Raw genomic sequence first — 26,592 nt, 5'->3', positions numbered from 1 at the left:
GGGAGGATGGAAGTGTGCCAAGATGGAAATGTCAGCGCGGGAGAAAGAAATGAGTGGGTGAAGATAAAGAGAGACGGAGTGCTAAAGGGTTAAATTCAAGAGGAAAAAGGTGGGCAGAACATCATTAGAAGACAAAATGAAGGGGGAGATACAGAGAGAGGGAAAGGAGGAAAGAGAGGGGGAGGGATAGATGTTTAGGATGGGGAATAAAATGTGCAAAAAAGGCTGGACGAAAATGTTGATGAAAAATTGGAAGCGAGAGGACAGCATCTGTCGTCTCTTTAAGCCCCAACAATGATGGACCAATTATCCATAGGCACTTAATCCCATCCTTCACACGCACACACACACACACACACACACACACACACACACACACACACACACACACACACACACACACACACACACTCACCAAAGTGCTGTAGTGTCCAACGTTGTAGAATCTAAATTAGCAGCATTTGTGTCAAAGCATTATTAATCATAGCACTTGCTATCTACATAGAATGAACTCTATAAATAAACGAATGCTCTTTGAACACCATTACGGCTGCCTGAAGCCTGTTATTACCAACAGTCTGTCATTAACGTATACATGAAGACACAGCAGGTCACTGATTGCAGCCGTGATTCATGGAGTTTCATGCTAATGGACGCTCTTCGTGGACATCGTTTTGCATATATTAACTAAAGATCACGGCCCGCATATACTGTTCTGTAACGAGAAGTCAACGGTTCATTTGTTACGCTGTATGTGTAGCAATGGAAAAATGTTCCAGTGATTCTTAAGTTGCCTATCCCAAATGAATTGGTCCTTGACAAGCTTTCAGAACAGCTTCACTGCTCCTTAACCTGTTCAAATCCACCTCTTTTGCTTGATTTTTGTCTATTTCCCTTTTCCAAAGGGAAAAGCTTATAACAGAAGAACTGCAAGGCCAAAATGCATGTATGAGCCTTCATTTGAAACCTAAATTCTTCTAGTTTCTGAGCTAGAAGCATGATTAGCATGTGATTAAAACACAACATACACTACAGCAGTTCAAACATGGTTCAAAATAGTTATTTTGGTCCTGTTTACAAAAAAACGTAATGTTTGAAAAAAAATAACTAAAACATACTTTGTGCCACACTATGCAGAACACAACATATACCTTCTAAACCTTGTCAACAAGACCTCTATAAAGTTTCCGAACTCGAGTCCTAACCTAATGGGAGCTAGGGAGTTTTCAGTATTTGGTATTACAGGTGTCACTGGTGTGCCAAAACCTCTCCAAGTGACCACATTTTGCTAAATGCTTTTACTCACTTTGAGGCTATTAGAAAAAACATAATAAAGACTTAAAATGACCTACAAAAACCTTTTTACAACCCTTTATCATTATCATTTTGATCTGTGGACACTTACGGACTAGAGGAATATAAATAAGCCAGGAATGGACGGGGATTGAGCGTTTAGGACAGCCTAAAGGTCAGGAAGTGTCATCATTTTGTCCTTTTTTTCTTCTTCTTTTTTTCAATAGCATGAGCACTAAGATCATGAATAATGCTTTGGTGCTTATGATTTCAGTAAAATGAACTGAATGATTGAATTGCAGAGCATTTTACCAATCAAACGATGCACAGCATGTCCATATTGACAAGAGTTTTGAACTTTTGTGTTTAAATACTTATCATGTAACATGTCAGAACTCACGTAAGTTACATAAACGGGTCGCCAGGTTAAGTTCAGACCAAAGATTCGCGACGAGACGAAACCGCTGGTTGAGTCTCCAGAGGCTGGTTTTAGAAGGTAGGAGACGTCACCTGTTTCAACAGCCAATAGAGAAGTCAGCTGGTCGAGTCTCCAGAGGCTGGTTTTAGAATGTAAGAGACGTCTCCTGTTTCAACACCCATTACTGGCGTCATCTTGTTAAGTCAGCTACAATAAAATGATCCATAATCCATTTGATTTCAGTAACAAAGTGTTAACGGAGGCTCAACGTGCACCCGCAAGCACGCACGGTGGATCGAGATAGAGAGTAACTGACGAGAGGGAGTGCCTAGGACAAAGCAGAGTAATCCGAGTAATAAACCGTGGTTTTCACATCGCTGGTCGTGTGACATCATCAGTCTGTGTGACATCATCATCTCTCTCTCTCTCTCTCTCTTTCATTCGCTGTCTTCACAGCTGCTCATATTGTCCGCCTTCTTCTAAAATATTAGAAAACTAAAGCAGAACCAAAAAAACCGAAGACGTTATAAATGTGGTGTTGCTCCGTTATTTCTGAGAGCAGAAGTTCCGGCGATTTTCAGATATTCTATCCAATAAACAAGCGTCAGTTTCAATCACGTGACGTGTGTTTACAGTGTTTTGGTGCGTTTGACAAAGTGCAGTGTGAAAGCAAACCCAACCAAATGAAAAATGCAATAAGGTTGCAACTTCTTCCCCGAATCGCACAGAGCCCACCAAACTATAGGTGTGAAAGCGTGCTAGGAGATGCTTCCATATTCAAAAGGGATTACTTTAATAATCACTTTCCTCCCTAAAAGACCTAACAGGGTTCCCAAATTATCACTTACTTCTCCGCAGGGGGGCTGAGAAGTGCTGTAACAAGTAAAGACGTTTTAAGAGTTAACAAACGCCCCACCGAACGTGTTGTGACTTTTTACATTTCAATGTTGGCGTGGCAAAAAGAAATGAATTGGCAAAGGCTTGAGAAACACGGGGGCGACGACCGTCTAACAGATGGCTCCGCAGATTTTGGGAGCTTCTCCATTTCTGGCTTTTAATGAGTTAGATAAAGCTGTCCTCTGGGAACATGTACAGTCGCCCCGAGATATTTGCCACACAGAATTGCATTTGTCACTTCCTAAACTGAATCTCTCCCTGCTCTCCATTAGGACCTTGATTTACATAAATGTACACAAGAATGCAAAAATGTAAAACTATGGACGAAATTATACTGACACAAACCTTGAGGTCCCCAATTCTTTTCCGCGGGGATATCATCGCACACACCGAGAGCTCTGCAGTGTTTTCTCAAACACACAAACATATTCAGGCTCCATCAGCACGTTGGTAAGAGACTCAGCGAATGGAATAAGCTCTGAGATGAACCCGATCCTTCCTCATGAGAGAGAGAGAGAAGACGAGGAGGATGAAGTTGGATGCAGAAGGAAAGGGTGACAATAATTAATAGTTAATGAAACCGATAACCGATATTTGGAACCGCTGTGCATTTACAGTGAACATGGAAATCTTTAAGTCAAAATAAAGATTTTTGGAATGTTACAAACTCCAACACAAAACAAACACTTTGTTTAAATGCTTTAAGCAATTATTTCACCACCCAAATCACGCCCTGTATAGTGAGTATGAGCTGATGCCTTCAGGCAGAAGGTACAGGTTACCAAACTGCAAGCTTAACAGGTATAATTAATTAATAATAAGAGATAAGATGTGTGTATATGTGTGTGTGTGTGTGTGTGTGTGTGTGTGTGTGTGTGTGTGTGTATATTGGCTGCAGTGATGTATGTGTGACTAATACTATTAAATAATATTAAATATTTGTGGTACTGACCATTATGGCTATAGGATGTGCAATGCCTGATAGGGTACTGGTGCAATATTTATATATATGTGTGTGTGTGTGTGTGTGTGTGTGTGTGTGTGTGTGTGTGTGTGTGTTATATTTGATATGCTATTATGCAATTGGGCATTGTGCAATACACAGCATAAGTTAACGGGAAATGTGTAATCATTATCAAAATTAAGTGCAATACGAGGGGGAGAATGTGTTGTGGGTTCTCTTCTGTTCTTCTGCGATTGTGAGGAAAGGTAGGGGGGTATTGTGTGAGGTTTATTAGATGTTCATTGAAGCATTGGATGAGATAATGTATGATTATGTTTCTATGTAGGTTAACTGTATGTTTATTGTCTGTTTATGCGTGATGTGTCGCCATTTTGTTTCTTTAGAATGCCCAAGATGAATTTCTCCTATAGGAGACAATAAAGGCTTATCTTCTTCTTATTATTATTATTTACAAAATGAGAAACTTTCAACATAATACCCAGTAACAGAGAGTCAGATAGTGTTGTGGGCAGGACATTAAGTCAGACTCAGAGCTGTAGCCAAGCCAAAGTAGAGCACTCTATTTTATTTATTTTTTTAAGATTATTTTTTGTGCATTTTAGGCCTTTATTTTGACAGGACAGATGAAGACATGAAAGGGGAGAGAGAGGGGGAATCACATGCAGCAAAGGGCCGCAGGTCGGAGTCAAACCTGGGCCCGCTGCGTCGAGGAGTACACCTCTATATATGGGCGCCCGCTCTACCAACCGAGCTATCCGGGTGCCCAAAGTAAAACACTTTCTAATTAACTTTATCGGTTATCAGGTAAATAAAAACGCCAATACAGATCATCTGCAAACTGCCAAAAAAGGGAGCGTGCCTATGTTCCCACAACCCTATGTTCCCACATTTCTAAGATTTTTTTCAAAATTAGGCCCTATGTTCCCACATTTCCTTTTTCATAAATTTGTATCAGATTTTATCCCCTAACCCCTAACCCCAACCCTAAAAAATGTTGTGGGAGGATAGGGCTTAAATTGAAGGGAAATGTAGGAACACAAGATCTCATTTTGAAAATGTCCTAGAAATGTGGGAACATAGGGCTGTGGGACTATTGGGCTGTGGGAACACAGGGCTGTGGGACTATTGGGCTGTGGGAACACAGGGCTGTGGGACTATTGGGCTGTGGGAACACAGGGCTGTGGGAACACAGGGCTGTGGGACTATTGGGCTGTGGGAACACAGGGCTGTGGGACCATTGGGCTGTGGGAACACAGGGCTGTGGGACCATTGGGCTGTGGGAACACAGGGCTGTGGGACCATTGGGATGTGGGAACATAGGGCTGACCCCCAAAATACAGCACGATAATTGGCAAGGGATGATAATCCTTCTACCCCTAGTATAGGTAGCAATGATCAGAGAGAAAAGAGAAATTGAAAGAGTTTAAATGATGGAAGAGAATTTGCACAGAGAAGTCATTACCGTGTCGAACAGTGGAGAATAGATGGATTAAATACCCAGCAGGGCAGAAAGGGAAGGGAAGGTGAAGAGAGCAGGTTTCAATTATAGCGAGAAAATTGGGTTTATTTAGTTAAAAAAAATGGCATGAGGGCAGAGAGAAGGTTGTGTGGGCAGAGAAGGGATAGGAATGCCAACATACATTAACAATATGTGTCTTCTCTCTCAAGATTATGTGTTATAAATAGTCTGTGACCAAAAAACTGGCTCTTCTGTCTCTCTCTCTATTTGCATTTTCTATTTACATTAACAGGTGCATGCAACAGAAAATCCATTCCCACACTTGCTTTGGATGTGAACAGACACACCACATAATTTGGCTCTAAAGCTGAAAAGTTGATGTTCGCTTTTTTGAAATGTCTCATATCTCTTGTGAAAACAAACCTACACTCAATTGTTTTGGTGCTAGAAATGTATTGACAAAAGTCTTGGTCTCACAAAAGTAGCGTAATATATGAATACAATAGTAAATGAATGTCTGAAATGAAATTTTGTAATATCGCTTTTTGAGTAGGAGTGTTGTCAAACATCGCTTTGGACTCGCCGATGCGTCTTTTGTCCTCAGAAGGTTAAAGAGTATGATACCAAAACCAACAGAGTACGTCGTAATTTCATTTGTTTGAAAATAATTGTCTTTGTCTGTAAACGTTATCTATACTTAAAGGACAAATCTGGCGCAAAATTAACCTAGGGGTTGCTAATACATGTGTACCGAGTCGACCGTTCTCTGGGTTTAGGTTTTCATGCTAATCAAATGTGACCAGTTTTAGCGCAAACCGCTAATTAGCTTGTAAGGCTAGTCGTCAGGGCACGGATAAAGTAAAAAGAAATCGCTATTTCCATACCACTAACAAGGCTCAAAATTGCACCACACTTCCACAGTAGAATAATGAGGGCCCCTAGATGTAAACCGAAGCATTGAGAACTTTGTAAGTGTACAGACAGTTTATTAAAAACATAGTTCAGAAAGACTGTACAGTTCACGTATACAGGCAGGCGCCATCTTGGGAAACAGTTACGACCAGTCGAATGGCGAACACCGTGCAACCATTAACATAGCTCAAGCACGGCGTTTGTCGTTCGACTGGTCGTAACTGTTTTCCCAAGATGGCGCCTGCCTGTATAAGTGAACTGTACAGTCTTTCTGAACTATGTTTTTAATAAACCGTCTTTAAGGAGACGAACAGTAAAGGAAAAAAAAAAAAAAAAAAAACGCGGCTAGTGGGAAGTCTGAATGGCTTGTTATCAAAATAGTTTATTTAAAGCCCTGACCACAATGCAACGTGGTCGTGTTTTCCCGGCGGAGAAGAAGCAGAAGGATCCCGTGGAAACATAAAAGAAGAAATGGAGCGGCCTTTGGTTTCTAAACAGTGGAAATGTAACATGCAACATATATAATATATAACCTTTACTATTCTCCTGAGTGCTCGTTTGTTTCAGGGTTTCCAACATAGCTTCTGTGAACCCTGTTTCTTTCATCTTGGCTGTTAGAGAGAGAGTGTCTCCTGCTTACGGATCAGACATTCACACCTGCCGTCGTTAGGAATCATAAATGTCTGTGTGCTTTAGGAAATTACACTGTGTCCCAAATGAATCAACAGAGAGAAAGAAATGAAGACCTCGGAACGGTACACATCCATTTCCGAGAGAAAGAATCATTACCTGAATTGCATTACTGAATACTAAAACACTGAGGAAACAGAGTCCAACTCTGATATTCTTTTATGGCTTTGTTGTTTCTCTACTTGGAAACAGACCGTCCTCGCAGGTTCCCTAATTTAAATTATTTTCTGGAAAACGTAAAAGAAAGTGACAAAAACATCTAAATAAGTGACAAAAAACGTTTTGTGTTGTGTTTTAAAAAATGCAGAAAAAGTGTCAACAACAAAAAAAGGACAAAAAGTCCACAAAGTCCAGTCTGCAAAACTGTTAATGTGACTTTTGGAACTTGAATATAATAAGCTTGAGTCTGCAGTCTAGTTTACACCACGTTAAATTAATAAAGAAGACCTGGAGGTTATTAAAAGCAAAGATTGTAATCTGGAGAAAGTCTAGTTTGCAGAGCAGCCAAAGGTAAACAAGATGGTATCGTCTGCATACAAGAGGACATTGCAGTGTTAAGTTGGAATATAAATAAATCTAAATAACAAATATTGATCCTTGTGGGATACTTTCATCAACAGGTCAGCAGAACATCTAAAGAATATTCTAGAAAGATTTTAATGACATTTTGTAAAAAATTGCCCTAACTAGCAATGGTAGTCAGTTATTGCTTGTCCTATAGCCAAACATTACACCAAAGTTAACTGAAGACGTTTGTGAGTTAGCAGGAAATCTCACAGACAAAAAAGCCAGGAGAGACCATCTCAGGCTACCTTTTGGCTTTATTAAGCAGAGTTTTGAGCCAAAAGCGATCTCCGTGGTTTTAGCTCCAGTAGAAGAACTAATCACCGTTTAAACTAACACGCCCAAACCAAAATATCTCATCAACATTCTGGTATACTGGACATAAAAAGGAGGCAGCATGGAAACTCCACCCCGTTGCTGGTAGTTGTCATGGTAACGTCAGTAGCTTAGTCTCAGAGAACGAGACATCACGACCAATATATATCTGTGTAAAACATTGGGAAAGCTAGAGCAGATAATAAATAAATAAATAACAACAAAAGCTCAACGACGAAGTCCAACTACAGTCATTAGATCTGAGAAAAGTCTATTACTTACATTCATTCAGCTTAGGTGCTGCCCAAAACGGCTCGGGTGCTGCACCCAAATCTTTATAATGGCAATGAAATCCCTGATATCTAACAAAGATTTATTAATTTAGCCCCAGTTTCTACTTGACCATCTTTTGAGCTGACAATTGTCAAATCAGAGTTTACTTGGAAGGTAGTTGGCTGATGATTAATCCAGTGTGAGTCTCATTTGCAACAAAGTCATTCCCGCAGTCTGGAAATTGGTGAAGTTTAACAACCACTCAGCCTTCCCCCTCTGGTCTCAAGGGAAAATCACTGAAAAAGTGAAGCAGAAAAGAGAAATCGATTATGTGTTGTTATAAGTGGCAGTACTTTTACTTTAATGGACTATTTGACTCCCTGGTAGCTTTTTTCCTCTTCCCGTTTCTCCACATTTTAGTTTGAATGAGGACAGAGTGCCACTTATGAACAGTTTGGTCTTTAATGGAACTGAGATTTCGCCACAAGAATAAAAGGATTAGCGCCATACACTAACTTTCTGTCAAGGATCTGTGTTGCTAGCATATCATCCAAAGCCCCCTTTTCCACTGACCAAAAAACCCACTAAGGCTATGTTCACACTTGGCATCTTTTCTGTTGCCAACATCTGTTTTACATTATAATAAACTATTGTGGAGTAAACCGTGTTTTCAGAAAAGTCCAGAACTTTTTTTTTGCAGCTCAGAGCGTTGTTTGGAATTTGAAAAAAGTTAAACTTTTCTGAAAAAAACTCCCTACGTCAAGCGCTTTTTTGACAGCCGAACAATGACAAGCGGAGTAGCCAGACCTGTCGTTTCCGTAACAACAAGAAAAAATGGAGTCGGAGGACAGCGAGTTATATATAACTGATATGTACAGGGATCTCACTTTGTTTTATCTAATGTTAGCACCTCTCTCTCTCTCTATTCTTTCTCTAGCTCGCTCCACCACTTTGTTTTATCTAACGTTAGCACCGCTCCACATAGCACTCTAGCTAGGATACTGTAGCAGTAGCTGTTGTTATAGCAACAAAAGACGCTCTCGGCTGCTTTTTGGAATAAAAATGCTGCAAGCTTTTTTTTTTCATTACAAAAGCGCCCTAGTCAACTTGTGAACACTGAAAACACTGTTCACAAACTGCTCCAAACAGCTCTATTGTAGTCCAGCCTTTACTTCAGAGACAAACGTGTCACTTTGTAACACGTTATAATGCTCGCCTAGCTGCTAGCATGGCACGCCCTCATACTCTGCTTCTGACTGGCTAGTAGTCCTTACCTACGTACTGTCAGGACACACCCTCATACACTGCTTCTGACTGGCTAGTACTCCTTACCTAGGTACTGAGCATGTGCGACTCCCAACAAAGATGGAACAGAAGCGTGATGCCTCACTCTGTAGTTAAAACAGAGAGCTCAACAATGTGCAGTACAACAAAAATATGGTGTTTTTTGAAAATGAAACCATGTAAACCTATTCTGGTACAACCTCTAAATACAATTATGAACCTGAAAATGAGCATAATATGAGCACTTTACCAACCAAATACAGCTTCCCTTTTTAATACACCTTACTTTTAAGATGTGTACCTGCTCGAGAACATGTTTCAATGCCTAACGGGCTTTGCTATTTTGCGTGAACTACACAAAACTTTCTCCTCAAGTTATTCTCTGTGACACAAACAGATATTCATTAAGGAGAAAGGCTTCCAGGTTCCTCGGAGGAGCAAACTGGAATGCTGTCGAACGTCATTTGTTAGAAAACGTAATGGAAAATGTAAATGCCTCAGCCATCCGTGTTCACATTGTTCATCTACCGCTGTCAAGTGTGTGTGTGAACCACATTAGAATCGGAGGAAATTAACTTTTCCCCTCACAGCATCATTGTCTCCATCCGTCAGGTCACCATGACGATGACAATGCTGAAGCTCCCCCTTGAGTTACAGAACAAACGACACTTGTTGCCCGCGGAAAAGGAGAAAACAAAGAATGATGTGATGGAGCGGAGGGGGAACAAAAGTAAAAGGGATGAAGTCAAAACATCATCCAAAGTCAATTGTCCTTTACATGTGCTAATCACTAACAACAACAGTAACATGCATGAAGAGGTTTAAAGCAAGCAGTCAAATAAATGAGATGAATAAAACCAAGTAATGGTCCCATTTTCCCGAGATGGGAAGTCGTTCTTCCGACTTCAGAGTGTTTGTGAGCTCTAAGTCGTAATGTGGAAACAACATGGAGGCTACAAAGAAGATGTGTTGCGTTTTATTGCTCAGAGCTGTTCTAGTATTTGCAAGACAACGAAGGGCAAAAGAAACAGATCCGGGGAGCCATGAAATATGATCGGGAACTCATTTACTTAGATTTTCATGTTACATTTTGGGCACAACATGCAATCAACCAATCAGAGATCATCTCCCATTCCCTTTAAAAGCCAGGCGCGTTTGGACCTTGGAGCATTGCTATTATGATGGCGGATTTGCACTGTAATATTATTTGTAATCTTCTGCATGTTTGTGTGCTGCTGTGCATCCCTGTGTGTGTAACAAGCATAGTGTGCGCACACTGTGCACGAGCCTAGTCGCATTTTACTAATGCTCTGTTAAAATAACAATGAAATGCTGCGTTATTGACTTTAGACCAGGTTTTTGTTGGTCAATGGTGCCATCACCTCTGCTGCCTCAAGATAGCAATCCGCCCAGAATGCACCTGAACACACCTCCCTGTAAGACCAGCACGCCCAGAATGCACCTGAACACACCTCCCTGTAAGACCAGCACGCCCAGAATGCACCTGAACACACCTCCCTGTAAGACCAGCACGCCCAGAATGCACCTGAATACACCTCCCTGTAAGACCAGCATGCCCAGAATGCACCTGAACACACCTCCCTGTAAGACCAGCACGCCCATGGACTTTGCGCTGGGTGCAAGATATGCCCTATCTCGCAATGTTAACGAAAGTGAAAAATAACGTGTATCTGTCACAGGATGAGATCGGCTCTAAAAAATGTGTGGGTTCCTATTTGACCCATGCTACACCCTTCCACCAAATTGGATAAAAATCGGCACAGTAGTTTTTCCGTGTTGCTGCTGACAGACAGACGAAAAACAAACAGAAAAACCAAAGAGAAAACATAACCTCCTTGACGGAGATAAGACACAAGTCAAAAAGTCACTAAAAGTGCTGCATGTCCACAATTTCCCAACCGAAAAGTTGTTTTCAGAAAGCAATCAATAAGCAGAATCAAAGACATTTCAGATCTAATTTCCCATGCCCTGCTCACTTTCCAACAAATAAATTGGATTAAAATAAACAATACAGCAATGACAAGCAATGTCCAGAAAGTAACGCTTATATTTAAAAAATAAAATTCCAATGTTGTGGTCGTCTTTTGACACTTTTGTGTATTTTTTTGACGTTTTGAAGCTTTTTTTGTCTGTCAATTTTAATTTTTTTTTTTAACGTTTTTTGTTGTTTTTTTATCAAGTTTTAGAAGCTTTTTCTGATTTTTTTTGTCACTTTTTCCACGTTTTTTAAGCATTTTGTCACTTTTCATCAATCAATTTTTTTCTTCAAATGCTATAAAATCTAATAAAATACCCAAATTAATTGAAAGTGTTGAACTGATCATTTATTTTACACTAAAGAGCGTTGTATGGAACCATCCACGTTATTTTTTTTGGACAATTTGTTGAAAGAAACCCACATTTTTGATGTAGAGACTTTTTCAAAATGGGTCAAATTTGACCCAAGGACAACAGGAGGGTTAAGTGCTTTAAAACAAAGCAATGTGTTGATGGGACATATTGTATTGGATTATTATTATTCCTGGTAGTAGTGGTATCAATAAAAAGCACATGGCTAATGTAACAGATGTCATCTGCTGCTAAAAGATCACACTTTGAAGGTTGTTACGGGACCAAAACGAACACTGAAAGAGCCTAAAAGAAACAGGTCTTCTGAAATCCTTTAGGAAGACTCACAAAAAGGAATCACAATCCCAAAATAACATCACAAACAAACTGCCATAACCTGAGGCTTGATGAGTATCTGGGGGTGCAAGGGGAATTTGTTCTAATGTTCAAAATAGCTTTGTTAAGATCTTTGATTCCTACACCTCTTGGTGAAGAGTGTGAAGAAGAGAAAGAGATGAAAAGGAGGCAGCGGAGGAGAGGAAACGAAAGGTGAGGAGATGAACGAGAAACTAGTGAAGTAGTAGCGCAGGAGAGCAAAGTATACATCAGGATTCCTCTTCATTAATAATAAATAAATAATTTTATTGAATGAAATGTTAAGCTTCGCTCCTACGAGATGGGTGGGTTTTTGTTAGCTACATACAAAGCTAACTGGCTATAGTTAGCCTGTATGCTAGCGGAATTAGCTAACGTTGCGTAACCAGCCAGCAACTTCGGCAATCGGGAGTAGTTTCGGTAAGCTAACCACGACAGTATTGTCGCCCACAATCAACCTCTGCTGCTAAAAGCAGTCAACCTGCAGTGATGTTTGAAACAGAGACGCTTGTGGATGTGTTAGCTGTCGTGGTTAGCTCGCCGAAACTACTGCCGAAGCTGCTGGCTGGCTACGCAACATTAGCTAATTCCGCTAGCACAGGCTAACTATAGCCAGTTAACTTTGTGTGTAACGTAGCTAACAAAAACCCACCCATCTCGTAGGAGCGAAGCTTAACATTTCTTTCAATACAATTATGGTACAAAAGGAGCACTAACGCCACGTCTTATGTTGACAACGTGCTCGCAGATAGAGGAAACAACGAAGGCAGTCGTAATATTTACCTAGCCGTCTAGGCTAACGCTGTTGCGCTAATGTTAGCAAAATGTCGGCGTAGCTTTAGCTAGCTGTCTAAACTTGTGAAAAGCCAAACAGCATCCCCATCCAAGTAATAAATAAACACTAGGCAAATATGTTGTTACTGGAGCTAGTAGGGTCCATCAAAACGTGAGATATCTAATCGAAAATGTGTTTACAACGTCGGGGGATTTCACAGGTGGGACTGACTGGCAAGTTAGCCCATAGCTAGCATGATGCCTTCTATTTCTAGATCTAGCTAGATTACCAGTACTTATCTGAACTAACTAACAACATGATCACTGTCACTAAATATACAGAAAACATTGACTTTCACTCGGTGCTATTCACTGACAGTAAAAACACCTCTTCCACCTCTTCCTCATCCCAGTCAGTCACCATAGTTCTAGTACTAGGCTGATACACAGTCACCATAGTTCTAGTACTAGGCTGATACACAGTCGCCATAGTTCTAGTACTAGGCTGAGGCACGTCTCCCCAACGTGACGTCATCACCGAATTGCGTTAAAAAACCCACTAAACGACTAAAACGGCGAAAACTGGCCTTTAACACTATTTGGTGACATTTTTAACAATGATATACATATGTTGAGTACTGTATGTACCCATTAATCAACAGTGGTGGTTAACCTGCAACATGGGCTTTAAAAACTCAGACTGATCTCATGAAGTGGCGTATGTATGATACGCCAATTCGTATGCCATTACTGGCGTGGTATCTAGACGCATACTCGTTTTTTAGCGTGTTTATCAACGCCAATTGATAATCAATTACCTTGCGATTGCATGTGAATTGACGCCATAGTGAGTAGTATGAAAGGGCGAAAATCCACGTAGAGAGGTTGGTCGGGGTGGAGGATGTGAAGTTTCCTTCGTGTCCCGCGTGTCACGTTTCCTAAACTAAACCGTTACTTTCTTCTTTTCCTAAACCCAACCGGTTCTTCTTTTCCTAAATCCAACCCATCCGCTGTATACGGCGCTCAAAATGCGTAGAGATAACACGCCACTTGGCTTAAGAAAGTGGGCGTGTATGTTTACGCGAAGTCATGATGTCATGTTGAAAAACCAAACAGGAAAACAGCACGTTGACCCTAATCTCTACAAACAGATATTTGCATATGCATGCACATATTTATGCAAGGGATTGAGATTTTGGTTTCAGAAGCATTCTGGTTTATAGTCTGAGTAGTATCAACCAATCATGTTTGAGCGGCCTTTGAAACATTTGGTAGAGGTCGACACTGTAAAATGAGGTTCAACTGAAACCAAGGGTTCACTTTCTTGTTCCAATCTGAAAATTTACAAAAAAGAATACACCAAAAACAAGTAGTTGTGACTTTGAAGAACATCAGACCACACAGGAAAATCCATAGGGGTCACTGTACGTATACTCAGGGCTTGACATTAACTTTTTTTTGCTCACCAGCCTGTTACAAGGTTCAGAGAATATGGCGGACCCAAACGCAGAGATAACAGGCAGTGGTGAGCTTGAGGATTTAATAAAAATAACAAAAGCAATACAACCAAAGGAGTCCTGAAGGCAGCAGGCAAAAATTGTTCAACAAAATAGAGGAAGCCAAAAGAACCAAAACTGCCAAAACTGGAACACTGAGACAAAAAGAGGGTAGACTCCACACACAAACACCCAAAACAAATACAATTGCTGCCTTCCAGACACAATTTTTAGCCCGTAAGTTATGGCTCAGTGCTCAAATTATGTGCCATGAAAGCAACAAAGTCAAAAATCTGAGGGGGTCTCTCATATCTGAAGGTGTCTGCCATATGTGGCATTGTAATTTAATCTTAAACAATGCTCATTATCCATCCCTGTGCGGTCTCTTACCATTAAAGACGTTAAATTAAAATATAAAATATAGGCTACTACGGGACGTAGACCTGAGCCTACCCTACGCTCATGAACGCAGCATGACTGCACTTCACCACCACACCACTAGGCTATGTGAGCAAACTACATAGGCTACGATCCATTTGACAGCACTCGCAAGTCCGAAGAAGTCACCTTGCTTTTAGCTTAATGTGCTTTTGAGGTAAATACCACCAATACATCTTAAATATAAATACATCTGTAGCTATCCTCTGCCATTCAGAGCTCCGGAAAAGTTCCCAGATATTTTGAAACACCTGTCAGCAATACAATACAATCACTGATGGCGGAATATTCAGTGAATAGGCTTCCCGACAACATCTCAAATTGCAAATTCCAAAATTGTTTGTCTATTTATTTCCACGGTTCAACACACGAGACGACTGAACACCCAGGTGTTGTTATCACTATGTGTACATTATAAGACTAGAACATAGTTTGGCTGTGCAATGGCTTGATTAATTCCTGCCAGTTAGTGCATTTTCCCTGTGTATAAGTTAAAGACTACAAGCATTATTGTGTCTGACACTGAGGATATCTGAGACGGTGGTCTGGGTCTAATGAGTTACGTTTTATTTCATTGTGAAATTGAGAATGACACTCAGACTAAATCGTTTAGTCTATTTCTTTGTATTGCGAAATTGAAATGAAATATGGACTATTACAATCAATAACATGTTGAAATTAATTAAAAGGACTCCATTTCTGTAAAAAAAAAAATCTCTGTTGTGTGCGTTTATCAAGATAATAGCCTAGGCCTACCGTGAGCATATACTGCGCAAAAGTGCCACTCGCGCCTAGACTATGTAATTGTATAGCCTTTATAGGCTATGTGCAGGGTGTGCCAACTTTTTTTAATGAGACAGAGAGACCCCCTTAAAGACAAAAAGATAATTCGAGCACTGTTACGGCTTCAAGTCACAACTTACAACTTGGTAGCGTTCCAGGCAAAGTCACGACAAACCCTTCTAGCTAGCGTTAGCTAGCGGCTACCTAACGTTGACGTTAGCTAGCGCTAGCTGATACTAGCGATTTCTAGTCAGCGACATATTTTGGGCTTCATTTAATAAACATAACCTGTAGTAGTACACAATCGTATGTGTATTGTTTTGATTACAATGTGCGGAATTACTTTATGTTGCCTATTCATGTCTATTTATTTCTATTTCTCACTGTTAATCACCGGCGTCTGTACAGCATCAAAAGGGGTCGCCATTGTTGTTTATGTGTGACGTCAAAAACTGTAACTGGGAGAACGATCTGGTACCAGTTCACGGGGAGTAAGTTACGGGTCTGACTGCCGTTCCAGGGCACTTTCACGGTTAGAAGGTTGTGAAAACACGGGTTACGGGCTGCCTGGAATGCAGAAAATGATCTGACACCAGACCAAGACAACACAAAGACTAAATACACAAGGTAACGAGGGTGGAACAAGGGACAGGTGACATGAGGGCTCAGGAACAGGTGAAACAAATCAGGGCGGGGCAGACAGGAAAACACAAGGCAGGAAGTAAAACAAGACATGACATGAGAAAAACTACAAAATAAAACAGGAAACTGAAACATACACAACCATGAAACAGCCACTGTGGCTAGCGGTTTTCCAAAGTCAGTAGCCACTCAGCATTTTCACTAGCTGCTATTTTGTGGAAAATTACGTTTTTATTTATACATACGTTTACTAAAGTTGACTATGATGTGCTACAATTAACTAGAAGAACCAGATATCGCTCTACTTCTTCTACAAACCTATACAGACGCAACCGTTACTGCGGCTTGCCCTGTCGCGTGCGCACACTGAACAGAGCTCTAGGGGATATTTTACGGGGTCGGCGCGGCTTGCTGGTCTGGTGTGCCATACGAGCCACCGTACTCCGGCCGTGGGCTGCGCACTGGGTCACAGCTGTGTTGCTGCGTTGGGCGGTGGCACAGTACTCCAGCCACCAGTGTTACAATATAAATGGACTGTGTTTATATATAGCACTTTTCTAGTCGACTACTCAAAGTGCTTTACACAGTACACATTCACATTCATATACTGCGGCCGAGGCTGCCATACAGATGAACATTCACACACATTTACACTCCGATGGCGCAGCATTGGGAGCAATTTGGGGTTCAGTGTCTTGCCCAAGGACACTTCTGCATGAAATGTCAGGGATCGAACCACCAACTTTCCGATCAGTAGGAGGCCGCTCTTACCACCCGAGCCACAGCTGCCCACGTATAAAAGTGGCCAGTGAGAGTGACTGTGTTACATGCCACTGCCAAAATCTACCCGCAGTTGGTGGGTTCTTATGTCAAGCCCTGCATGTACTCCATTTCCTCAGCTAACGGAGTCTCCCCACATCCCCCCACACTCAAACACACAGCAGCCTCCCTCCATGTCTCACTCTGTTAGCAGATTAAAGTGCTGCACCACCCGCAGAGAAGCAGCAGACCTTTGTGTCTCTTCTGAGAAACTAAATATTGCTTCAGATCAGAAGCCTGGAGCTGTTTTTCCCCATCACAGATAGCTGCTGTTTAAAGAAGTTCGGTTGTGGATGCTTCCCGGTGCATTGTTGATGTTTTACATGCTGCGCTAAAGAGATAATGGCTGACCAACCAATCAAAATCAAGATTATGTAAATCTGCAATCATCTCTCCCAATCGAAAACAAGATTATGTTCGTCTGGAGTCTTCCCTTCTAATCGGAAACAAGATTATGTAAATCTACAGTCATCTCGATCTTGTCTGAAGTCTTTGCTGCCGAAATGAAAGACTTTGTTAGTTAAACGTCACAAACTAACGAAAACACAGAAACAAATGGAATAGAAGCCAAATTTAATCAAAATGTAAATTTCACCTGCAACATAAATACACTAAATTAAATTTAACTTGGAGCGCATAGTGTCGGCTTTAATTTATTTGTCCCTAAAATGTAAACAAATTAAATTAGATATATACATATATTTCATTTAGAAGCTGTGGCATGAAGAGAGACAAATGTGCTGGCACACAAATGAAAACACACACTATAAAGTATACCTGGCAGCTGATTTCTCTCAGAGCAGGATTATGAGTAGTTAGCATTCAAGAGGGTAAAAGCATTCTTCACTGTCTTAAAAGTCACAGCTCCCTCCCGCTGTGTGGGATTGTGTGTGTGTGTGTGTGTATGTGTGTGTGTGTGTGTGTGTGTGTGGCTTCATTTTGAAGGTGTGTGACCTTATGAATGGAAGTGAGATTGTCTTTCCTTTAGGAGAGGAAGCAGGGCTTTGGGTGAAATACAGCTACATACACACACACACACACATGTACCAACACATATATATTCATGCATATGTACGTACGCACACACACACACACACACACACACCCACACACACACATTTCCTCATGGCAAAAGCAATTTCCACCTCTGTCCCACTCAAACATATGCACACACCTAAGCCTTTAAGCTCCCAGCAAAATGAGAAATGAGTGGAAATGTGGCAGCGGGTTTTTTTTAAGGCTGAAGAATTGCAGCAACAATAGGTACATAGTGTTAACGAGTAAATACAAACAGAGATGATTTAGTAAAAGAATAATTTAAAATATGTGTCAAGTTGAGTTATTTCAGCCCACTGTTTCAACACTGTTTCAGCCCATTGAGAGATCATCATCATGCATTCACGCCAACACATTCTAAAATAAAAACGATGTCCATACACACAAGCGTTTCAGCACAGTTTCAGAAATAATCTGCCTCTGTACGCCACTGGACATTGGGGATTGTCGCAAATTGCTAGATTAAAGCTTGCCTCCAGCGCATGTAGGCAGTAGTAGCATTATAAAGTGCAGAATTTAACAAGCACAGCAGCTGCTAGCATCGACAACAAGATCAGGATCCCAACGCAGCGGCTACCTAACGTTAACGTTAGCTAGCAGCTACCTAACGTTGACATTAGCTAGCTGATGCTAGAGCTAGCTGATGCTAGCGATTTCTAGTCGGCGACATATTTTGGGCTTTATTTAATAAACATAACCTGTAGTAGTACACAATCGTATGTGTATTGTTTTGATGACAATGTGCGGAATTACTTTACGTTACCCATTTATGTCTATTTATTTCTATTTCTCACCGTTAATCACCAGCGTCTGTACAGCATCAACAGGGGTTTCCATTGTTGTTTATGTGTGACGTCAAAAACTGTAACTGGGAGAACAACCATCTGGTACCAGTTCACGGGGAGTAAGTTACGGGTTTGACTACCGTGCCAGGACACTTTCACTGGTAGAAGGTCGTGAATACACAAGTTACGGGCTGCCTGGAACGCGCCATTACTCCCAACTCTGACCAGTTATTGTAAAACCTTTTTCATGGTCGTTTGGGTGAGAGAGAAAAAAGACTAACTTATTGTTTTTGTGACTGACGAATCACAATTATGATATTAATGATTTGCCTTTCTTCAAAATGCCCGCAGAGAGCTTCATAATACAACCTTAATGCTCCTTATCTTCTGCTTCCCCAGCAAATTAACATTTGAAAAGGTCGGTTCTGTTTACTCTGATTTCCTTGAAATAATCAGTAGCTATCTGTATAATACACAGCGTGTAAGTGTGATAAGTTTGGACAGAATTTACCATCCATCCTAATCTGTCTGTATTTTTTTTTTCTTCCCTTTACCCATCATTATGTAATATAGGGCATCACTTTTCTATTTCAGCTCAGTAAAATGTTATTTGCAGTCTGGAAGCTTCAATAAAAAGAGAAAAAAAAAATCAATCCAGGGTGGCAGTGTGGGGAGATTAAAAAAGATGAGGTGTGGGGGTGTGTGTGTGTGTGTGTGCGTGCGTGTGTGCGTGTGTGTGTGTAGGTGTGTGTGTGTGTGTGTGTGTGTGTCTGTGTGTGTGCTGCAATGACTAAGCAAAGTTCACTTTTTTGACGGCTAAAGAATCAGCTGGTTGAACCACTGGTGTCATGGTTGTATGTTCTGTTTCCTGTTTTATTTTTGTAGTCTGGTTTTCTGTCTTGTCTTGTCTAGTTTTACTTCCTGTCTTGTGTTTTCCTGCCTGTCTGATTGTTTCTGCCCCGCCCTGATGTGTTTCACCCCTTGTATTTAGTCTCTGTGTTTCCCTTGTCTGTTGTCAGGTTATTATTTCTGTTTGCAGTGTCTGTGTGTTTAGTCCACCCGTTTAGTCTCGGTGTTCGTGGTTCCTGTGAATCCTGTTTTGTCTTTTACTTCATTTCTGGATTTCTTTGCCTGCTGTTTTTGCTGGACACCGTTTGTTGTAAGGATTTCTTTTATTAAATATCCAAGCTCTATTCTGCCTGGTCTCTGCATTTGGGTCCTACATTCCCTGAAGCTCATGACAACTGGAGTTAATGGAGACACTCAACTGTCTCGCTAATGGTAGCACTCAGACAGACATACTGTAGTAGTGTGTGTGTGTGTGTGTGTGTGTGTGTGTGTGTGTGTGTGTGTGTGTGTGTGTGTGTGTGTGTGTGTGCGCACGTGTGTGCGTGTGGATCATTAAAGGTGAAATGGGATAGTTGGAAGCCTCTCAGAATCAGTAATAAGCCGGACAGAGGGTCAACAGTCCTCAAACACAAAAACACAAACTCAGATCTTTTCTCAGCTGTTGGAATGGTGTGTGTGTGTGTGCGTGCGTGCGTGCGTGCGTGCGTGCGTGCGTGTGCGCGCGCGTGTGCGCATGTGCACATGTGCGTGTGGATCATTTTAAACGGAAATGGGATAATTGGAAGCCTCTCAGAATCAGTAATAAGCCGGACAGAGGGTCAACAGTCCTCAAACAAACACAAAAACACAAACTCTCAGATCTTTTCTCAGCTGTTGGAGTGGTGTGTGCGTGTACGTGTGTCTGTCCTGTATTAATGACGTCATAGGTTTGAACTCAGCCGGTAACAATCAACACAAAGTTCTTCAATCACTCAAGCAGTTTTCATTAAACCTCAAAGAAACATCTTTAGGGACAGATATAACTCCCTTCCTTCTTTTTAATGACCCTTATAATTCCCAATACCCTTCCACAAACTCTTTAAACTTCTTAAAAGGAACCCTGAAACCTCATTAAGAACATCTTCAATGACCGATATAACTTCCTTCCTTCCTTTAAATGACCCTAAAGCCCAGTTCAGACCAAAGAATCGCAACGAGACGAGTTCAAACTTGCAACTACTTGCAAAGCGTCGGTCTGCAGCGTTCTGAGAGCTGCCAGTTCAGACCAATGAGACGGGACGGTGTATCATCTCCATAGCAACGACTCTTTGTACTCTTTGAAGTTTTGGGGTCCACTGCTGCTACGTCTTGACCAGACTCTATAATTTACAAAGACCCAACAATTCCAGTAATTCCCCCAAGAGCAAGTATTAAGTGTGACAGTGGCGAGGAAAAACAGTTGAATATCTGGATAAGGAGATGAAGATGGATGGAATCGTAGTTGCTACGTGTCCATAACGCCTCCTTAAAGTGGCTATTTGTAGCTTACAGCTTATGTTGATTCCAGCGGTCGCTTTGGACAAAAGCGGTAGTGTTGACACCTCTCCTGCTGTCGTAAAGGTCTTTTCTTTACGGTGCTGTATTCCCCACTGTAGATTACTGAGTTAGCGTTACCGGGAGGTCATATAGTTGCGATGAATATTTTGCTCAGACAGAAAATCATTCATTTAACAAGAGAATACATTACAGATGCATCGGTGCATTTCAAGTGTTAACATACGTTAACTTAGCCTACTTTGGATGCTTCATGAGCTAAACCGGGTTTCACTGTCACTGTATCATTTCAGACTGATCTCAATAAGTGGCGTATGTATGGCACGCCAATTGGTATGACATTTTGGCGTGTTATCAAGACGCATAATCGTTTTTTAGCGAGTCAATTTACGCCGTAGCGAGTAGTATGAATGCCCGAAAATCCACGTAAGGAAGTTGGTCGGGGTGGTGGACGGGTCAAACACAGGACTTTCACCATGGAGACAGGGGATCGTGTCCCGCGTATCACGTTTCCTAAACCCAACCGTCGCCTTCTTCTTTTCCTAAACCCAACCCCGTTATTGTTTTCCTAAACCCAACCGTGCAAAAAGCGATTATGTGTCTTGATAACACGCCAAAATGGCATACGAATTGGCGCGTCATACAAACGCCACTTATTGAGATCGGTCTGCAACCCGTCCGCTGTATACGGCATAGACATACACGCGGATAGCTCAAAATGTGTACAGATAACACGCCAGTTGGCTTTAGAAAGTGGCATGCATGTTTACGCAAAGTCATGATGTCACGTTGATCATTGAGTGACTTCGCAGAAAAAAAATCTGACCTGGGCAAAGGCATTAATAAAAACTATATAAAAACAGCATTCTTTTCACTGTTAATCTCTTTTGCTGTTACAGGTCATTTATGACCGTTAGATGAAAAATTACAGTTTTAGAAACATCAAAAAGTTACATATAGTCACTTTAAAGCACAACTGTGAATGCTTTTTTGCCTGATTTTGACCTTGTTCTTTATAACTCTAACTCGAAGAAGCAAAAGATCTGTTACAACATCCACTTTTAGCTATTATATATATGTTCAATCTTAAATTTGAGAAAAGAAAATCCAAGGAAAACAAGCACTTAAATATAAAGGAAAAATATTAAAACAATAATAATAATAATAATAATAATAATAATAATAATAATGTTCTTATAATTAACTGATCCCTGAAGAGACATTTCTGGAAAAAATGAACATTTTTCTGCTGCTTTTTAAGCCTGAAGCTGAATAAACATGAGTGTGTAATATGATTAATTTTATGATTCAAAATAACAGCAAACCTCAGTGGAACAAAGTGGATTTTTATTTTGCCAAAGGGCCTAAAGCAAAAGTTATTTCACAACTGAATAAAAACGAGAAACAGGGGACCAAGCTGTCCATAAAAAAACCTCATTAAAATTACACTGAAACGCTATAAAAGGAAAGTTAATTTCTTAGTTTGTGTGCACAATGACTCGCCGGAAAGCCATTTTCAAGCGTGGAGGTGCTCGTACTGCCCTGCCAGCCAAAACCACAAGAGGAAACTTTTCTTTGGTACGTCAGTTTAGTCAAAATGAAGAATATGAGGAGGAGAGCTCAGGGAGGGAAATAACCGTTCAGCATAACAGCTCAGCAGAGAGAAAACTCATCTGTGAAGTCTTGCGTTTTCTCCTTAACTTCTTCTGGGACATAAAATCTTCGGGACATAAAGAGAGAGACGAGAGCAGTTTGATTTAATCTTTCTATAAACAGTTTCCTGTTTCTGCCCAGCCGCTCAGAGTTCATATAAATGTTGATACATTCATCAACATGAGCGGCACTTAATCAGCAGAAACTGTTTAGCTTTGTGAGGACTGGTTTCGGCTCTCTGCACACGCTATCAGGACCCAAAGAAACTTATCACCGGCCTCTGCATGTTGGAAAAACAGATGACAAAGGGAAGAAAAGACTGCGAGTTCTCTCATCTATTAAATAAATATAATGTGCAAGGTGAGGGCTTTAATCTTACAGACAAAAAAGCCATTGCCGTCACTGGCAGGTGTGTGTGTGTGTGTGTGTGTGTGTGTGTGTGTGTGTGTGTGGGTGGGTGGGTGGGTGTGTGTGATGATTGGATCATGTGTAAACATGTGGATGTTACGGAAGAGAGAAGCTTCTGTATACAGGGGGATGTATGACTGCTGCAGTACTATTTATTTATTGTCTATTGTTTATTTTAATTTATTACTTTATAACATTACATTATATAGATTGCGTGCTAATGCACTTTTAATGCACTTTTTAAGTTAGTTTAACCCTTAATGGATGGGTTGGCTGTAAAACTGAATTGCCCCTTTGGGGATTAATAAAGTTATCTGAATCAGAATCAGAAAGGGCTTTATTGCCAAGTACGTTGCACATACGAGGAATTTGTCATGGTGTTGTTGGAGCACGTCACACATACAAATATAAGAAGGATAAAAAGAATATAAACAGTATAAGTATAAACATATACTTATCTGAATCTGAAATCATTTTCTAATTGTTTTGTTTAACTTACGGAAAACACAAAAAAATATGTTTTTACAGACTGAATCTGGGGTAACACAGAAATCACGTCTTGGTAGACAACTGTCAATTTATTTGAATTGCGGTGATATGTGAAATCGGCAAAATGTTAGGGCTGGACCCGAATATTCGACTATTCAGATATTTGTTCGTTGGGTAGGTATTCCATTTTCAATTTTGGGATTTGAATGTTGGTTTTGTTGTTGTTTTCTTTTTCCTACAATACTGTCATGACAGAATCCCCCCAAAAAAAAAATTATTAAAAATAAAATGAACGCTGAAAAAATGTGTATGCAGGCTGAAATTTACCGTGGGTTTTTTGTCGGAGTCAATCAGCTAGATGTCCGATAGGCCCTGGCTAATTCATGCATCGCTATTCCCTCCATCTCCCCGAGAACAGGGAAACGTTGAGTTATAACCGAGCAGTCTGATGTGTAGCGATCTGTGTGGTTACACTGCAGCAGCCTGGTTTCGTTCAGGCGATTTATTGACGGTAAAATAGTACGGCCGAGCGTAATGCCACTCTCACTAATGGCACTCTGGTGAAGTCACTGGCTGATCAGAAGCTTTGAATATTCGCTATTCATTAGTGCCAAAGCTTCAAAGCACAAAAAATGGTATTCGGGACAAACCCTACAAACTTGGTTATTTCTGTTGTCATTTTCAGCCGTAACTGTGACATTTAAAGATATATATTTAGTTAACACAGAGGTCCGACCTATGTGACGTTTCTGCATTCTTTTCTGTACTGTGTTGTTTTGCTAGCGTCTTTGATAAACTAAATCTAACATTAGTTGTTTGCTAGCGTCTTTGATAAACTAAATCTAACAGTTGTTTGCTAGATATTTTTCTTTGAAGAACCCAGATTTCAAAGCCCGATTCCTCCTAAATATAGTCATAAATTATTAATTAAAAAACATATATCTGAGAGTTGAAGTAAAACTATGCACTAAACAAAAAAGAGAATAAACCTTAAAACAAGATGAAAGATGGCGAAGACACACGGAATAAAATATGTTCAGGTTCTTTCCAACTCACATCAAACAGCTTGTTGTCACGACTGTTCTCCGTCCAACACACTTCTAACAGAAAAATAAAATACTCCCAAAACTCTGACAGACGCCACAACTCTAATAAAAGATACACTGAAGTTTGTAATCAGCCGTTATAAAAATGTTCTTCTATCCTTTAATACAAACTTGTTTAAGAGAGAAACAGAGAAAGAGCAAGCCCACGTGTGACGAGAGCAGCTGATTGTCCGGAGAATTCACAGCGAGCAAGCGGCCGTGTTGATGATGTGTAATTATGCGGCTAGCGGGAAACCGGAAGAAGCCAAACACCTGAGGGTAATTTACACGAAGACCGGGAACTGGAGAGACAAAGAGATTCAGGAACTTTTCTCAGTAAGGGTTGATGTGGAAATCGTCGGACAGATTCAAGGAACGGCACACACCTGCATAGAGGAATTGTTGGCGCCCCCCAAAGAGGTTTTAGCCAGCCCCAGGAAAATCACCAGCACCAAAATAACAAGAATTTAAAAGAACAACAATTCAAATCCTCTAAAAGTGTATTTGCACAAACAGCCGTTGAACAAGCAGAACATAAACTTGAATATGAGAGCTAATCTAAGTTTTATCTCCAGAGTCTAGCTGCATACCAGACTCTCCCGGTGATTTATTTAAATATTACAGTTTTTTTTCAAATGCTTACACACAAAATCTTTTCATGTCACACGATACACACAATTCTCTACCTAAGACATAAAAATCTAACAGGAAGTGACTTGCTTTCCTTTTCTAAACACAACCAATCAAAATGCTACACTTATTTACCAGGGCACACACACACACACACACACACACACACACACACTCCTCACATGTGCAAACACATTATGTCATAACTGAACACTAACCAATCACTGCTTTAGTATAGGCCTATACATAGGTCAAAGGTCAGATTACCTGTTTTGAACAATGGATGCCAACAATGGACAGAGAGCAAGGGGAGGAGGAGGAGGGACAGACAGGGGACGACAACGAGGAGGAGGACGAGGAGGAGGAAGAAGGAGAGCCATCTCCTCTGATGAGATCAGGGCCACACTTATTCATCATGTGATCAACCACGGATTGACCATGAGAGAAGCCCATCTTGAGTAGCTTTACAATGGTGTCCATACTGCAAGCAACTATCTAATGACTATTTCAGCATTACTAATCAATCAGACTTTGTTTGTGCATACAACCCCCCCTCCCCCCCCACCACGACACACAAACACGCACAAACACACACACACGTATTCTTTATTCTAAAAATGATACCTTTGGTTTCCATATGTTTGTAGTTTTGTTTTCTTGTTTCATGCTACTGTATACAACGCTGTGCTACTCTTACAAATGTGATGTTTTGTCCAATGAATATTTTCTGTTTTACTGTAACACTGCATTGTTGTTTACAGCACACTTTTCAACCACTCTCAGCAGATTACGTTCACTCTCGAACATCGTAAATGTAGATATAGGCCTATGAAAGACAAAAGAGTTTTAGATTTAGAACAACAGTGTGTACATGGTATATAAAAAAAATGTACTATTATGAAAAAAGTGTTTGTCAATTGAGGCATTTTCCATTTTGTGTGTGCAGTTTTGGGAATTGTATGTAGAGTTTCGAAAAAAGGAGACATAGTTTTGAAAACGTTTGTAAGCAGTTGGAAAAAACAGTAATATGTTATTAACTAGTTTTGTTAATTGGGGTTTATTTACTTAAGCACAATATACATTTTCATCAAATTGTCAGAAATAACAGGAAAATGCACATAGATTTCTGTCAAATAAGGTAACACAGACTCTTTGCCTTTACTGTACGCGGACCAATCATGCTTACTGCCTGACTTCGGTTTCATGAACTAGGTAGGTTTTTTTTTTTTCTCAATGGGCATTAGGTCGGGAGCGAGAAAAACAGATGATGACAACAATAATCTGAGGGTTTGTGAAGTAAGCACATTTTTTACAGTCAATTTTAGGTACAGCACTATCAGTGTTGACAAAAACAATCTG

This window comes from Sander lucioperca, chromosome 17, assembly GCF_008315115.2.
Source record: "Sander lucioperca isolate FBNREF2018 chromosome 17, SLUC_FBN_1.2, whole genome shotgun sequence".
NCBI classification, from domain to species: Eukaryota; Metazoa; Chordata; class Actinopteri; order Perciformes; family Percidae; genus Sander; species Sander lucioperca.
Note: the sequence above shows the minus strand (reverse complement) of the source record.